This window comes from Orcinus orca, chromosome 19, assembly GCF_937001465.1.
Source record: "Orcinus orca chromosome 19, mOrcOrc1.1, whole genome shotgun sequence".
Classification (NCBI taxonomy): domain Eukaryota; kingdom Metazoa; phylum Chordata; class Mammalia; order Artiodactyla; family Delphinidae; genus Orcinus; species Orcinus orca.
This window is the reverse complement of record NC_064577.1, coordinates 53602048-53618063: the sequence shown is the minus strand read 5'-3', so window position 1 is coordinate 53618063 and position 16016 is coordinate 53602048. Positions and strand designations below refer to the sequence as shown.

Below are 16016 nucleotides of genomic sequence, written 5' to 3'. Positions count from 1 at the left end.
AAAAACAGAGGATAAATGTGGGTTCAATATAAAGACTCTAGCTATTCAGTAGTAGCTTAAATGGTAGTGAGTTTCTTGTCACCACATATAAGTAAGCAGGAGATCAACAACCATAAGGTAGAAGGTTGACTCAGGTGAACCAAGGAGTGTCCATCAACTCCCAGCTCCTGATTCACACAGAATTTCTAGTGGAGGATGCATCTCAGCCCTCACTGAAGCATTAATTAGACACTCTTGGACCTGAGAGAATCCAGAGGTCTCACTTGAATTATACGTATTATATGTGTTCTAATAAATTCTCTTTTGAATCATTCAGTCCCTGAGAAAACGATGTGTTCAGCTGAACTGTAAGAAAAACTTAGTTTTCACTGCCTTGCCTGGATGATGTTTTTCGTTTGTTCTCTAGAACAAATTGATCCCACTGCTATTCCCCAAATATTCAAACATCAGCACAAGAAACATCACCCTTAAAATCATTTAAATTTTATGTCTAAGTATTATGCATTCACTGGAATTTGTAAAATGTCAGGCTCTATATTATATTGCTGTGCTCTTTATTGCAATATCAAGACACCTGCATGTTGTGAATGATTTAAGCAACTTTTACCAATAAAGTCATGTTAGATTTTATGAGCAGTCTCCCTTTTCATGTGCTATCGTGAGTATTTTATTTGTACAAATGGGAACTTTTGACTATATTCTCGCTTTTGAACATAGAACGCTGTTCAGGGGAGACCACTTGTGTTTCCTTCCCCGCATATTCATATTTGGTAGCTCTTTGTCATACTGTGTCTGTCTATTTAAGTTTACAGTGCTTTTAAATGATTTAATGTTAAATACTAAAAAATGGTTGGTATATGTTCGTGGTGAAAATTAGATGAAGGGGCAATTTAAGGCAGCATTTTAAGTCACTATATGCAAATACACAACTATGAACACATATATGACTATTAGCTCAAGATCTCTTGATCAAAATTTCAGTTGAAAACACCTTTTACACCTCCCAGATTCGTGGAGGGGGCGGGGGAAGGGGAAGTCTAGTTATTTCACCTTAGGTCAATTTGTGATCATTTTATTTTTACATTTTTTTCTCAAGGACATACAAAGTGCTTGGTGACCTATTTTATTAGTAAATATGCTTAGTAAACTTGCATTAGAATTTTACACCATCCAGACAAGATACATCTACATACCTCTCCATGTCATCTCTGAGCAACTGGCACAAAGTTGGTCTGACCTGTGGAGTCATGGAAACGCATTCAAATCATCAGGCAACTGTGACTGGGGTTCATTTTGACAGCCAGACTCAATGGGCCCCTCTGGAGTTGGCCTTGTGTCCTAATGATGATTGTATTATACAATCAATGCAAATGGACAACCACGCAATCAGCACTCTATTCAAACAAGGCTTCCATCCACAGTAGGTGGCAGGAGGCTTTGCAAGTAAAGGTCCTGGAAATGTGTACATGCCAAGTAAAATGCCAGCCGCACTGATGGAGGACAGCCTTACCCAAGTCAGGAAGATGTGCCCCCTTGGAGAAAAAGGGCAGATGATGGAAGGAACTCAGGTGTAAAAATCAGAAGGTGCCTGTCTGAGTCCCAGATCACTCCCGCAGAAGTGGTATGACTTTGGGAATTTTAGTTAACCCCTCCGTTTCTACGTATCTGTATTATGGGGGGTGGAGGTGGAGTGGGAAGAAAAACATTTTCCTGCCTCCACCAATGGGTGGTTGTGATAAGAGCATAATGTTTCAGAAAGATTTTGTCATCTAAAAACGCTTTCTATCTTCAAGGGATTCTTATTAGATTACTGGAGGCTTTCGCTGTTTATGTGGGAGTCTCTGGGGACTCTGGAAGCAAACTTTGGGCCTTAAAATCGACACTGCACAATAAAACAAAAAGAACCAAATCCAAACATATCATGCCCCTGGAGAGTCTTGCACCCACATTTTTTCTTTCTTTTCCATTACACATACTCTTTGGGACCACTGCCTCTGGTGGAAGAGAATTGTCTTCTGGGTGGTATGGGTGAGAAAGTTACCAAACAAACCTGAATTATCCAAAGGCCTGTGAAATGCGCAATTGCTTTTTAAGAGGCCTGGTGATATTGTGTGTTCCTTTCGATTTTTGGCAGTAACGATTTTCTGCAATTTGTGGTTTTGCAATTTCTCTTTACGCAGACAACACTCTGGCTCTCATTCAATGCCCCACTGGTTGGGGGCAAGGAGCGAGGAGAGAGAGAGATTCCCTAGGGCTCTGACCACTCCAGAAAAAGAAGGAAATGTTAATGAAATAAGTCAGAAAGAATGCTTGAGACTCGTGGAAGCTGGTTGGTTAGTGGGGAAGAAACAACTTTCAATAAATTGCATGGTGTGGTTGGGATTTCATCGAGGGTTTTCATCAGCTAAGCAAAGGTCTGTTCCCCTTAACTCTTCTTGACTCTCCACTAAGCTTTGTCTGGATTGCAATCTCAGTCTCTCTCTTTTTTTTTTTCCTGTATTCAACAAGCCTAGAACTTTCTCTTCTACCAGATCCCTTTGGCCTCTTCTGGCCTCGATGGGATTCTCTTTAAATGCTCTGTCTTTAGGTGTCCACTTGCCAATTACATTAACTTGGTTTGTGTAAATTACCTGAAGGCCCACGTGCCAGAATTTTTGCCCTTGTCTCTTTGCAGAGGCAGTGCGTGGATATAGCATTTATTTAGGTGAGAGTAATTTGTTCTGTTTCTATTCATCACCTCTGGAAAGGCTTTGCTGACTTCTGTTTGCTTTTTTATGACTGCTAGGCACTGTGCTGAAGGATTTAAAGTTGCATCCAGCGTGAACCTTGTATTCCTTCTCTGTTCACTTCTGCGTATCAAAAGAGCCCCTGTTCTCCATGGAGTAGATACCTCGGGGCTTATGCCCACAGTTCCTGGACTTTCTATGCCCAAAAGCAATTGCACAGGCCACTTAGTTCTTCTCTTTTCATGACCTAAATGTCACTGCTTCTTTTGTTTATAGGAACAATATAAAGATAATTGCTACTCATAGGTTAGTTGTATAATTTTCATGTATTTGAGGAAAATACGATCTTCCTGTGTGTGTCCTACAGGTTTAGGGAACTGTTTGTGTTACGTCATTATAAATCATGGGTTTTTAATTTTGGAAGATGCTTTCACCATGATGCTCTTCGACAGCAGCCCCCAAGCCATCCTCCTCTCAGCACCCTCTCTAGAGCCCTTTCTCTAGCCCATGGAAGCCCAATCCATTATTTAACAGCTCAACACTTCCAGCTTTCTTTTGCTCACCCGAGATAACCTTCAGGTGGTTTGTGCTCATTTTACTTTTGGAGCTGCTCAAGAGTTCACTCCTTCTTCCACATGACAACCCTCCAAATATTTTGGAATCTGATCCCCATACTTTCTGAGCCTTCCTTGTCCAGGCTAAACATCCTCAGTTTCTTCAGTCATTCTTCATATGACTTGATTTAGTTACCCTTTTCCATGTGTCTCAGTCACAAATTTTTAATGTTCCTGTTAAAATGTTACAGCCTGAACTGAAAAGAATATTGCCAAGATGGTTGACCACTGCAGAGCTCCAAGGAATAAAAAAAACAAAACCAAAAAGCTCTCATTCTGGACATATTATTTCTATTACTATAACCTAAGAGCACATCACAAATTTCAATAGCACTTTAGTCCTGAGGTTAATCCTAAAACCTCTAGCTATGTTTTACAGAAGCTGCCATGAAAGCAGATTTTTTTCTGCTGTATCTATGCACTTGATTTTGAATAAGCAAATCTTTACATTATGGTGATGCTGATTAGTTTCAGAATATTAGTGGAAACTGTTAGGAGCTTTTTGAATTTGAATTTTTTAAAATCCTGTCCCAGTTTTGGGACATACTTGATTTGCTTCTTGACTTCATTCAAGAGATTGATTTAAAAAAAAAAAAAACAAACAGTGAATATCTGGATTTTAAGCTCCTCAAACGAGGAGTCATGTTTTATTCATCTTTGTCTCTCCTGTGACATTCTGTTAAACAACCAGATGCTCAAGAAATGCTTTTATGAAATCAGTCAATAAAATCAAATACAGGCAGCTTTCCAACACCCTGACAGACAGCCATCTTTTGATTGATATCAGTGCCCTTTACAAACCAAGGACAAGATGAATTTTACACTGTTTTGCTAATGCTTGGTGATTTTGTAGCATTATAGTGTGACCCTCAGGACTAGGTTGCCTTGATTCTAATCCCACTAGACTTTGCTAGCTACATGCTTTGGAGCAAGTTTCTCCCCCTCTCTAGTTCTATTCCCTGATTCGTAAAATGATGATGCTAAATTATTTGTACCTGCCTCATTTGGTTGTTGTGATGATTAAGTGAATTAATCCATGTAAAGAATGTAGAACAGCTGCCAATAATATAAAAATGATAATTAATATAGTAATAAATGTATTGTTGTTTCTCTTGTTGTTCTCAAGATATGCTAGTGTAACTACCCTATCCTAAGGGGAAAGAAAGCAAGTTTGGCATAATTTGTTCATAGTGAACCCACATTAACTCCAAATAATAATTATAGTATGAAAATACCATGTGATCTAAATACAACCCAACTGCTTCATGCCCATCAAAGTTTAGGTATGCATTCAAAAGAAACACAAATGTCTAAAAAGATGAAAAAAATGTAAATTTTTACTAAATTCCCACAAAGAGGAATTATATTACATTCCATGGCAAAATATTCTAAAGATCTTCTCTACCCAATTCTTTATAGTAGCTGCTCAAAAATCTTGCCTCTCTCCCTACTGCTTATATAAAAAGATCCTGGCTAGTGTTGCTTTTTTCCTCACTTATCTTTCTCTCTTAATTATGCCCTATTTTGCAGGATTAATAAACTACTGGTCTATTATTTTCTGCCTCCAACAATTCCATTTCTTATGTAATTTCAATGTGGCCTTTCCAGGCTGCTCCTGAAAAAAATTATATATATATATATACATACACATACATATATATATAATTTATATATTATATAAATTATATATAATTATTTATTATTATATATAATTTATATATTATATATAATTATTTATTATTATATATAATATATATAATAATAAAATATGCAGTGCTCTCTATTTTAAATTCCATATAGCTAGCTGATTGTCACACAACACTTTCACTGATTTTTGCTGAACTCTTGTACCTATGGCAAACCTATGGCTGTAACTGATGTATAAATGTAGTTTACAAATAAATTGTGGTTAATATTATTTATGTTAATGAGTAAGACAAAAGTGAAACAACAAAGATGTATGTCACAGACCCACCCATTCATCAATAATGTGAGCAACTTCTTTACTAAATTGGATAATAGTTTTTGAATACTATAGAATATTTCCTCGAGTTTCTGTATTATTTACAATATGAGTTATAAACACAACACTTATTTTTGTTTATGTTTTATTAGCATTTTCTACATCACTTTCTTAAATCTAGACAACCAACAACACAATAAATCAAGCCTTGATTTGTAGTATTTGTTGATTTCTTTGGTGTTGATACTTCTACCATGGCCAATTTTAAGCAACCAATGTGATTATCACTGAATTTGGAATTAAGAAAGAATGTGCAACACCATTATATGGTGTTTCTGCCATAAAGATACAATAGATGCAAATAACCACAGAAGCATAGGTAATAATAAAATGTCATAAAACAAATAGGAAGTGATGAGCTTTGAGTATTTGTTTCCCATTTTTAATACAAGTTGTTTCATTGCAAGTTTATATAATTCAATTTTTAAGAATGGCTGTGTTTAAAAATCAGCTCACAGGGCTTCTCTGATGACGCAGTGGTTGAGTCCGCCTGCCGATGCAGAGGACGTGGGTTCGTGCCCCGGTCTGGGAAGATCCCACATGCCGTGGAGCAGATGGGCCCGTGAGCCATGGCCGCTGAGCCTGCGCGTCCGGAGCCTGTGCTCCGCAACGGGAGAGGCCACAACAGTGAGAGACCCGCGTACCGAAAAAAAAAAAAAAAATCAGCTCACAAATTCCTGAAAAGTCTAACTACTGCCCCTTGCAAACTGTCACAAGCCATCTCTAGTACAACTGGTCCTTCATCTTTAGATAGCAGTGTGGGGGGTGGGGAGGAAATGGAAACAGAGTTTTTAATAAAAGCAACTATCTTTTATTATTGATAGTACTAAAGGTTGGAAAACTATGGTACAAGGCCAAATGTGATCCACTACCTGTTACTGTAAATAGTTTTATTTGAACACTATTCCAATAAATATCTATATATTTATATATAGAGAGAGATTTATTATTTATAGATATTTATCTATATATTTATATCTATATATTTATTATCTCTGTATAAGTCAGGGTTCTCCACAGAAACAGAACCAATAGTATGCAATACCTATCTATCTTTCTATCTATCTATCTATATCTATCTATCATCTATCAGCTATTTTCTGTCTATCTATCTACAATTACTATACAAAATATATTCACTACAATGCCTAAATTAGCATTCGATTAAACAACTGGATACTCTAGCCTCCCCAATTTAACACATAAAATTAACCATCGAAGTCTATGACTGCTTTTGCCTACAGGAGCAGAGATGAGTAGTCATGATAGAGACGATATGGCCCAGAAAGCCTAAAATAGTTACTATTTGGTTTTTTTGTAGAAAGTTTGCTGACCCCTGGAATAAACCATAAATCCAGATTCAACTGACCCCTGTTCCTTTAATACAGTCAAGCCGAACACATACATAATAACTTCAGATTGATAATAATCAAGGACTATGCTTGGTCTCCATGGCCACTTTGGACTACATTTTGTGAAACTGCAAGCAGAAGACCATCTACATACTGATATGAATTCCTTGGATATATTCTCTAGCAAGTTTGGTTGCAACGTACTTTTTAATCTTAATTATTTTTTCATGTCTACATTTCTGTACAATTTTATAACAATGTATGTATGTGATTACATCATACATACTAGCTATTTTAGTGTAGGCTGTTTCTTTTGCTTTTTTCCCCCTTTTTCTTTTTTTTTTTTTTTCTCTTTTCTTCCCTTTTCTTTTCCTTTTTAATTTGGCTCTCTTACCCCTATTTACTAATCCATAAACATTCTTGCAAAATTAGTCCGTATCCTTCTGTATTTTTTTTCTGCATTCATATAATGTTGAAGGAATAGTTATTTAACACACAAATACAGAGAGAGAAATACTCATGTAGAGGATTTTTTTTACCATTTATTTTATAAAATAGCATCAAATTTCAATGTGCATATTCATCTTAATTTTTCAATCAAAAGTACCTTTTTATTTAAATCCCTGTTTATATTATTTATCCTTTCTTTTCTTCTTTTATTAAAAATAAATTTATTTATTTATTTATTTATTTTTGGCTGTGTTGGGTCTTCATTGCTGCTCGCGGGCTTTCTCTAGCTGCAGCGAGCCGGGGCTACTCTTCATTGCCGTGTGCGGGCTTCTCATTGTGGTGGCTTCTCTTGTTGCAGAGTATGGGTTCTAGGCACGCAGGCTTCAGTAGTGTGGCATACTGGCTCAGTAGTTGTGGCACACGGGCTTAGTTGTTCGGCAGCATGTGGGATCTTCCTGGACCAGGGCTCAAACCAATGTCCCCTGCATTGGGTACCAAAGAAAATGTTGGGGTATAGCTGTGAATAATTACAAGTTAATTTTCCCAAGCTGCAAATCATTATTTTTTAAATCTATTTTAGAGTTTTACCAAAGATCAGAAACTATCTCCTAGGTCTTCAGAAACCACTTTCTACCTTCCTAAACATTAAAATATGTTTCCACATTTAGTATTGATTATTGACGTAAAGATTCTATCATTATATCTTTTCTAAACATTTTTTTAGACTACAAAAGAAGCTCAAGTTTAAAGGGAGTGAGGAGGAGATAATTGTAAGAATGCTGATATTTAATGAAATCCACAAAAAGGAAGGAAAGTTTAGTTGGATTTATGCTATTCTGAACTGGAGAGCTTTATCGGAAATGGAGAGCCATCAAGAACAAGGGATACGGAGATAGGTTCAAGATGGTGGAGTAGAAGGATGTGCTCTCACTTCCTCTTTCAAGAACACCGAAATCACAACTAACTGCTTAACAGTCATCAACAGGAAGACACTGGAACTCACTAAAAAGATACACCATATGCAAAGACAAAGGAGAAGCCACAATGAGATGGCAGGAGGGGCGCAATCACAATAAAATCAAATCCCGTAACTGCTTCGTGGGTGACTCACAAACTGGAGAACACTTGTACAACAGAAGCCCACCCACTGGAGTGAAAGTTCTGAGCCCCACGTCAGGCTTCCAAACCTGGGAGTCTGGCAAAGGGAGGAGGAATTCCTAGAGAATCAGACTTTGAAGGCTAGAGGGCTTTGATTGCAGGACTTTGACAGGGCTGGGGGAAGTAGAGACTCCACTCTTGGAGGGCACACACCAAGTAGTGTGTGCACTGGGACACAGGGGAAGGAGCAGTGACCCCATAGGAGACTGACCCAGACCTACCTGTTAGTGTAGGAGGGTCTCCTTCAGAGGCGGGGGGTGGCTGTGCCCCACCATGAGGACAAGGACACTGGCAGCAGAAGTTCTGCAAAGTACTCCTTGGCATGAGCCCTCCCAGAGTCCACCATTAGTTCTACCAAAGAGCCCAACTAGGCTCCAGTGTTGGGTCACCTCAGGCCAAACAACCAACAGGGAAGGAACCCAGCCCCACCCATCAGCAGACAAGCAGATTAAAGTTTTACCGAGCTCTGCCCACCAGAGCAATAGCCAGCTCGACCCACCACCAGTCCCTCCCATCAGGAAACTTCCACAAGCCTCTTCGATAGCCTCATCCACCAGAGGGCAGACAGAAGAAGCAAGAAGAACTACAATCCTGCAGCCTGTTGAACAAAAACCACATTCACAGAAAGATAGACAAGATGAAAAGGCAGAGGGCTATGTACCAGATGAAAGAACAAGATAAAACCCCAGAAAACCAACTAAATGAAACAGAGATAGGCAATCTTCCAGAAAGAGAATTAGGAATAATGATAGTGAAGATGATCAGGACCTCAGAAAAAGAATGGAGGCAAAGATCAAGAAGATGCAAGAAATGTTTAACAAATATCTAGAAGAATTAAAGAACAAACAAACAGAGATGAACAATACAATAACTGAAATGAAAAATATGCTAGAAGAAATCAATAGCAGACTAACTGAGGCAGAAAACGGATAAGTGACCTGGAAGACAGAATGCTGGAATTCACTACTGTGGAACAGAATAAAGAAAAAGAATGAAAAGAAATGAAGACAGCCTAAGAGACCTCTGGGACAACATTAAACACAACAATATGCGCATTATAGGGGTCCCAGCAAGAGAAGATAGAGAGAAAGCACCTAAGAAAATATTTGAAGAGATTATAGTCAAAAACTTCCCTAACATGGAAAAGGAAATAGCCACCCAAGTCCATAAAGTGCAGAGAGCCCCCAAAAGGATAAACCTTTTTATCCTTTAAGGAGAAACATGCCAAGACACATAGTAATCAAATTGGCAAAAATTAAAGACAAAGAAAAATTATTGAAAGCATCAAGGGAAAAATGACAAATAACATACAAGGGAACTCCCATAAGGTGAACAGCTGATTTCTCAGCATAAACTTTAGAAGGCAGAAGGGAGTGGCATGATATACATAAAGAGATGAAAGGGAAGAACCCACAACCAAGATTACTCTACCCTGCAATGATCTCATTCAGATTCAAAGGAGAAAACAAAAGCTTTACAGACAAGCAAAAGCTAAGAGAATTCAGCACCAACAAACTAGCTCTACAACAAAAGCTAAAGGAACTTCTCTAACTGGGAAACAAAAGAGAAGAAAAGGACCTACTAAAACAAACCCAAAACAATTAAGAAAATGGTCATAGGAACATACATATCGATAATTACCTTAACTGTGAATGGATTAAATGCTCCAACCAAAACACACAGGCTTGCTGAATGGATACAAAAAGAAGACCCATATATATGCAGTCTACAAGAGACCCACTTCAGACCTAGGGGCACATACATACTGAAAGTGACGGGATGGAAAAAGATATTTCATGCAAATGGAAATCAAAAGAAAGCTGGAGTATCAATACTTATATCAGATAAAATAGACTTTAAAATAAAGAATGTTACAAGAGACAAGGAAGGACACTAAATAATGATCAAGGGATCAATCTAAGAAGAAGATATAACAATTATAAATATATATGCACCCAACATAGGAGCACCACAATACATAAGGCAACTGCTAACAGTTCTAAAAGAGGAAAGCGACAGTAACACAATAATAGTGGGGATTTTAACACCTCACTTAAACCAATGGACAGATCATCGAAACAGAAAATTAATAAGGAAACACAAGCTTTAAATGCCACAATAGACCAGATAGAGTTAATTGATATTTATAGGACATTCCATTCAAAAACAGCAGATTATACTTTCTTCTCAAGTGCTCATAGAACATTCTCCAGGATAGATCATATCTTGGGTCACAAATCAAGCCTCAATAAATTTAAGAAAATTGAAATCATATCAAACATCTCTTCCGACCACAATGTTGTGAGATTAGAAATCAATTACAGAGGAAAAAACGTAAAAAACACAAACACATGGAGGCTAAACAATATGTTACTAAATAACCAATAGATCACTGAAGAAATCAAAAAATACCTCGAGACAAATGACAATGAAAACATGACGATCCAAAACCTATGGGATGCAGCAAAAGCAGTTCTAAGAGGGAATTTTATAGCTATACAAGCCTACCTCAAGAAACAAGAAAAATCTCAAATAATCTAACGTTACACCTAAAGGAACTAGAGAGAGAAGAACAAACAAAACCCAAAGTTAGCAGAAGGAAAGAAATCATCAAGATCAGGGCAGAAATAAATGAAATAGAAACAAAAAAAACAATAGAAAAGATCAATAAAATTAAAAGCTGGATCTTTGAGAAGATAAACAAAATTGATAAACCATTAGCCAGACTCATCAAGAAAAAGAGGGAGAGGACTCAAATCAATAAAATTAGAAATGAAAAAGGAGAAGTTACAACCGACACCGCAGAAATACAAAGCATCCTAAGAGACTACTACCGGCAACTCTATGCCTATAAAATGGACAAATTCTTAGAAAGGTATCACCTTCCAAGACTGAACCAGGAAGAAATAGAAAATATGAACAGGCCAATCACAAGTAATGAAATTGAAACTGTGATTAAAAATCTTCCAACAAACAAATGTCCAGGACCAGATGGCTTCACAGGCGAATTCTATCACACTTTTAGAGAAGAGCTAACACCCATCCTTCTCAAACTCTTCCAAAAAATTGTAGAGGAAGGAAAACACCTAAACTCATTCTATGAGGCCACCATCACCCTGATACCAAAACCAGACAAAGATACTACAAAAAAAGAAAATTACAGACCAGTATCACTGATGAATATAGATGCAAAAATCCTCAACAAAATAGTAGCAAACAGAATTCAACGACACATTATAAGGATCATACACCATGATCAAGTGGGGTTTATTCCAGGAATGCAAGGATTCTTCAATATATGCAAATCAATCAATATGATACACCATATTAACAAACTGAAGGATAAAAAACATGTGATCATCTCAATAGATGCAGGAAAAGCTTTTGACAAAATTCAACAGCCATTTATGATAAAAACCCTCCATAAAATGGGCATAGAGGGAACCTACCTCAACATGATAAAGGCCATATATGACAAACCCACAGCAAACATCATTCTCAATGGTGAAAAACTGAAAGCATTTCCTCTGAGTTCAGGAACAAGACAAGGATGTCCACTCTCACCACTATGATTCAACATAGTTTTGGAAGTCCTAGCCACAGCAATCAGAGAAGAAAAAGAAATAAAAGGAATACAAATTGGAAAAGAAGAAGTAAAACTGTCACTGTTTGCAGATGACATGATACTATACTTAGTGAATCCTAAAGATGCCACCAGAAAACTACTAGAGCTAATCAATGAATTTGGTAAATTTGCAGGATACAAAATTAATGCACAGAAATCTCTTACATTCCTATACACTACTGATGAAAAATCTGAAAGAGAAATTAAGGAAACACTCCCATTTACCATTGCAACAAAAAGAATAAAATACTTAGGAATAAACCTACCTAGGGAGACAAAAGAACTGTATGCAGAAAACTATAAGACACTGATGAAAGAAATTAAATATACCAACAGATGGAGAGATATATCATGTTCTTGGATTGGAAGAATCAATATTGTGAAAATGACTATACTACCCATAGCAATCTACGGATTCAATGCAATCTCTATCAAATTACAAATGGCATTTTTTACAGAACTAGAACAGAAAATCTTAAAATTTGTATGGAGACACAAAAGACCCCAAATAGCCAAAGCAGTATTGAGGGAAAAAAACGGAGCCAGAGGAATCAGACCCCCTGACTTCAGGCTATACCACAAAGTTACAGTAATCAAGACAATATGGTACTGGCACAAAAACAGAAATATAGATCAATGGAACAGGATAGAAAGCCCATAGATAAACCTACGCACCTATGACAACTAATCTATGACAAAGGCGGCAAGGATAAACAATGGAGAAAAGACAGTCTCTTCAGTAATTGGTGCTGGGAAAACTGGACAGCTACATGTACAAGAATGAAATTAGAACACTCCCTAACACCATACACAAAAATAAACTCCAAATGGATTACAGACCTAAATGTAAGATGGGGCACTATAAAACTCTTAGAGGAAAACATAGGAAGAACACTCTTTGACATAAATCACAGAAAGATATTTTTTGATCCATCTCCTAGAGTAATGGAAATAAAAACAAAAATAAATAAATGGGACCTAATGAAACTTCAAAGCTTTTGCACCGCAAAGGAAACCATAAACAAGGTGAAAAGACAACCCTCAGAATGGGAGAAAATATTTGCAAACGAATCAACGGACAAAGGATTAATCTCCAAAATATATAAACAGCTCATGCACCTCAATATTAAAAAAACACACAACCCAATCCAAAAATGGGCAGAAGACCTAAATAGACATTCCTCCAAAGAAGACATACAGATGGACAAGAGGCACATGAAAAGCAGCTCAACATCGCTAATTGTTAGAGAAATGCAAATCAAAACTACAATGAGGTATCTCCGCACACCAGTTAGAATGGGTATCATCAGAAAATCTACAAATAACAAATGCTAGAGAGGGTGTGGAGAAAAGGGAACCCTCTTGCATTGTTGGTGGGAATGTAAATTGATACAGCCACTATGGAGAACAGTATGGAGGTTCCTTAAAAAACTAAAAATAGAATTACCATATGATTCAGTAATCCCACTACTGGGCATATACCCAGTGGAAACCATAATTCAAAAAGACACATGCACCCCAATGTTCATTGCAGCACTGTTTACAATAGCCAGGTCATGGAAGCAACCTAAATGCCCATAGACAGATGAATGGATAAAGAAGCTACAGTATATACTATATATATAAATATATACATATATATATATATATATATATAAAATACACACACAATGGAATATTACTCAGCCATAAAAAAGAATGAAATTGAGTCCTTTGTAGACACGTGGATGCATCTAGAGACTGTCATACAAAGTGAAGTAAGTCAGAAAGAGAAAACCAAATATTGTATATTAATGCATTACGTGGAACCTAGAAAATGGTACAGATGAACCGGTTTGCAGAGCAGAAACTGAGACACAGAAGTAGAGAAAAAAACGTATGGACAGCAAGGGGGGAAAGCAGCAGGGGTGGGGGGGGATGGTGTGATGAATTGGGAGATTGGGATTGACATGTATACACTGATGTGTATAAATGGATGACTAATAAGAACCTGCTGTATAAAAAAATAAATAAAATTAAATTTAAAAAATAAAAAAGAAGAAAAGAGAACCAGGGATGGTCTCTTCTTTCTTGGGCTTTGTGGTGTCTCCTACTTCTGTAGACCAGGTCCATCTTATTTTTCAGATGCATGTGTCCCAAAATGGCAGGCACAGATATCAAGGAGAGGACATTTTAGCTCTGCTTCCCACTTGGGGAATCCACATATAATCCAAACTCCAAGATAGGAAACCCACATCCTTCAGGTCTTTGTTCCTTGTTATGCCACTGGCCAACAAATGAATGGGATGTCTCAGTTGGAAACATCTCTGGTTCCATTAGCTGTGGATAATGGACTTTTTAAAAAATCAGGATTGTGTGTTGAAATTTATCAAGTATTATCTGCCTCTAATGATACTATTTTTATGGGGTTTTTTCCCTTTAATCTATTTGTGTGATAGACTGCACTCATAGATTTTCTCATGTTGAATCTCACTGCATTCCTGGTACACCCTACTCAATAGTATCTTTGAAAATACATTGATAAGCAATTTGCAAATCTCTATTTAAATTTTTTCATTTAGGTTCACTTATGAGAATGCCCTATATATACAGTGACCCTTGAACTGCACAGGTTTGAACTGTGCAAGTCCACTTATAGGTGGATTTTTTTTCAATAAACATTGAAAAATTCTTGGACATTTGCAACAATTTGAAAAAACTCACAAACTCTGTAGCCTAGAAATTGCAAAAAAATTAAGAAAAAGTTAAGTATATCCTGAATGCATAAAATATATGTAGATGTACATATGATATACAAAATATGTGTTAATCAACTGTTTATGTTATTGGTAAGGCTTCTTGTCAACAGTAGGCTATTAGTAGTTAAGTCTGGGGGAAGCCAAAAGTTATATGCGAGTTTTGTACTATGCAGGGGGTTGGCACCCCTAACCCCACATTGTTCAAGAATCAACTGTAGTTTTCTTTTATTGCCATTATATTCTCCTTTACATTTTACATCTCCTTTACATCTCCTTTACACTAGCATTGAGTTTCTTTGTACTTTGAAATTTTTATATCTATCTTACTTTTTCTGAGACTTTCCTTCTATCCCTCCTTCCAACCCACTCTCCTCACACCACCTTACCTAAAAGTTTCGCTGTTGCCTCTACTCAGCCCCCCACCCAGGACTCCTGGTCCAACCAAATATTTAATAGGGGCTTATGTTCCTGCTCCATGGTGATATTGGGGATATCCGAGATCCAAGTCCCCAAGCTCAGTCACTTTATAAAGTTGAGTGTATATTCGTCAGCTTCCCTAGGTCACAACTGTATCCCAAGCAACAGTGGACAACAACCTTTTTCTTCCTCCTTTGTCAAGTTGAGAAAACTCACATTACCTCCTGGTATCATCAGTGAGCCCAGCTTTAGCTCCCCACGTGCAATCCCCAGTAAACTACAGGTACAGAGCTCCTAGCCCTTCCTGAGTTTAGTCCTTCTTTGTCCTGATTCCAGAGTGAAGCTCAGCTAGAGGGTTTCACCCCTGCACTTATTTCTTCATTTTCCTGTTTCATTTGTTATCTACAGAGTTATTGATTTTGTTTGTGAACAAGCCTATATCTTTTTAATATTTTATTTACTTCATTGAGTCCCATAAACTTATATGGTTTTCTGGGGGAATCAATTGGGATAATTATGTGAAATTTTTTAAATACAAAGGATTATAGCAATGAAAGGAAACACTAGTATAAAACTGGTATGTGTTCTCTGCCTAGAAAACTCCCCTTTTCCTTTCTGCCTACCTAAATCTTAATCATTTTTCTCTGGATACTTATTCTAACTCATGTTTTTTCTTCCTTCAGTTTAACCTCATAAATATGTATTAAGTGCTATAATGTATCAAGCACTGTACTAGCACTGAGAATACAGAAAGGAAGATAGGTGTGGTCCTTGTCTTCATGGAACTGTGTCTAGTGTGGGAAACTATTAAACAAAAATTTACAATACAGTATAATAATAACATTAAAGGTTTTGCAATTATCATTAGAACATCCTATTTAACAACTGACTACATACTCAGTTTTTATTTTTC

At 37.0% G+C, this 16016-nt stretch overlaps 1 long non-coding RNA gene across 1 annotated transcript in view; it reads right to left on the bottom strand.

Annotated features, from left to right (window-relative positions):
• Positions 1 to 7045: 7045 nt before the first annotated feature.
• Positions 7046 to 16016, bottom strand: part of LOC125962032 (uncharacterized) — a 145214-nt gene continuing 136243 nt past the window's right edge. Inside the window, exon 3 of the long non-coding RNA XR_007473323.1 lies at positions 7046 to 7647. This is a non-coding gene — a long non-coding RNA (uncharacterized LOC125962032). The remainder of the gene's footprint in view (positions 7648 to 16016) is intronic.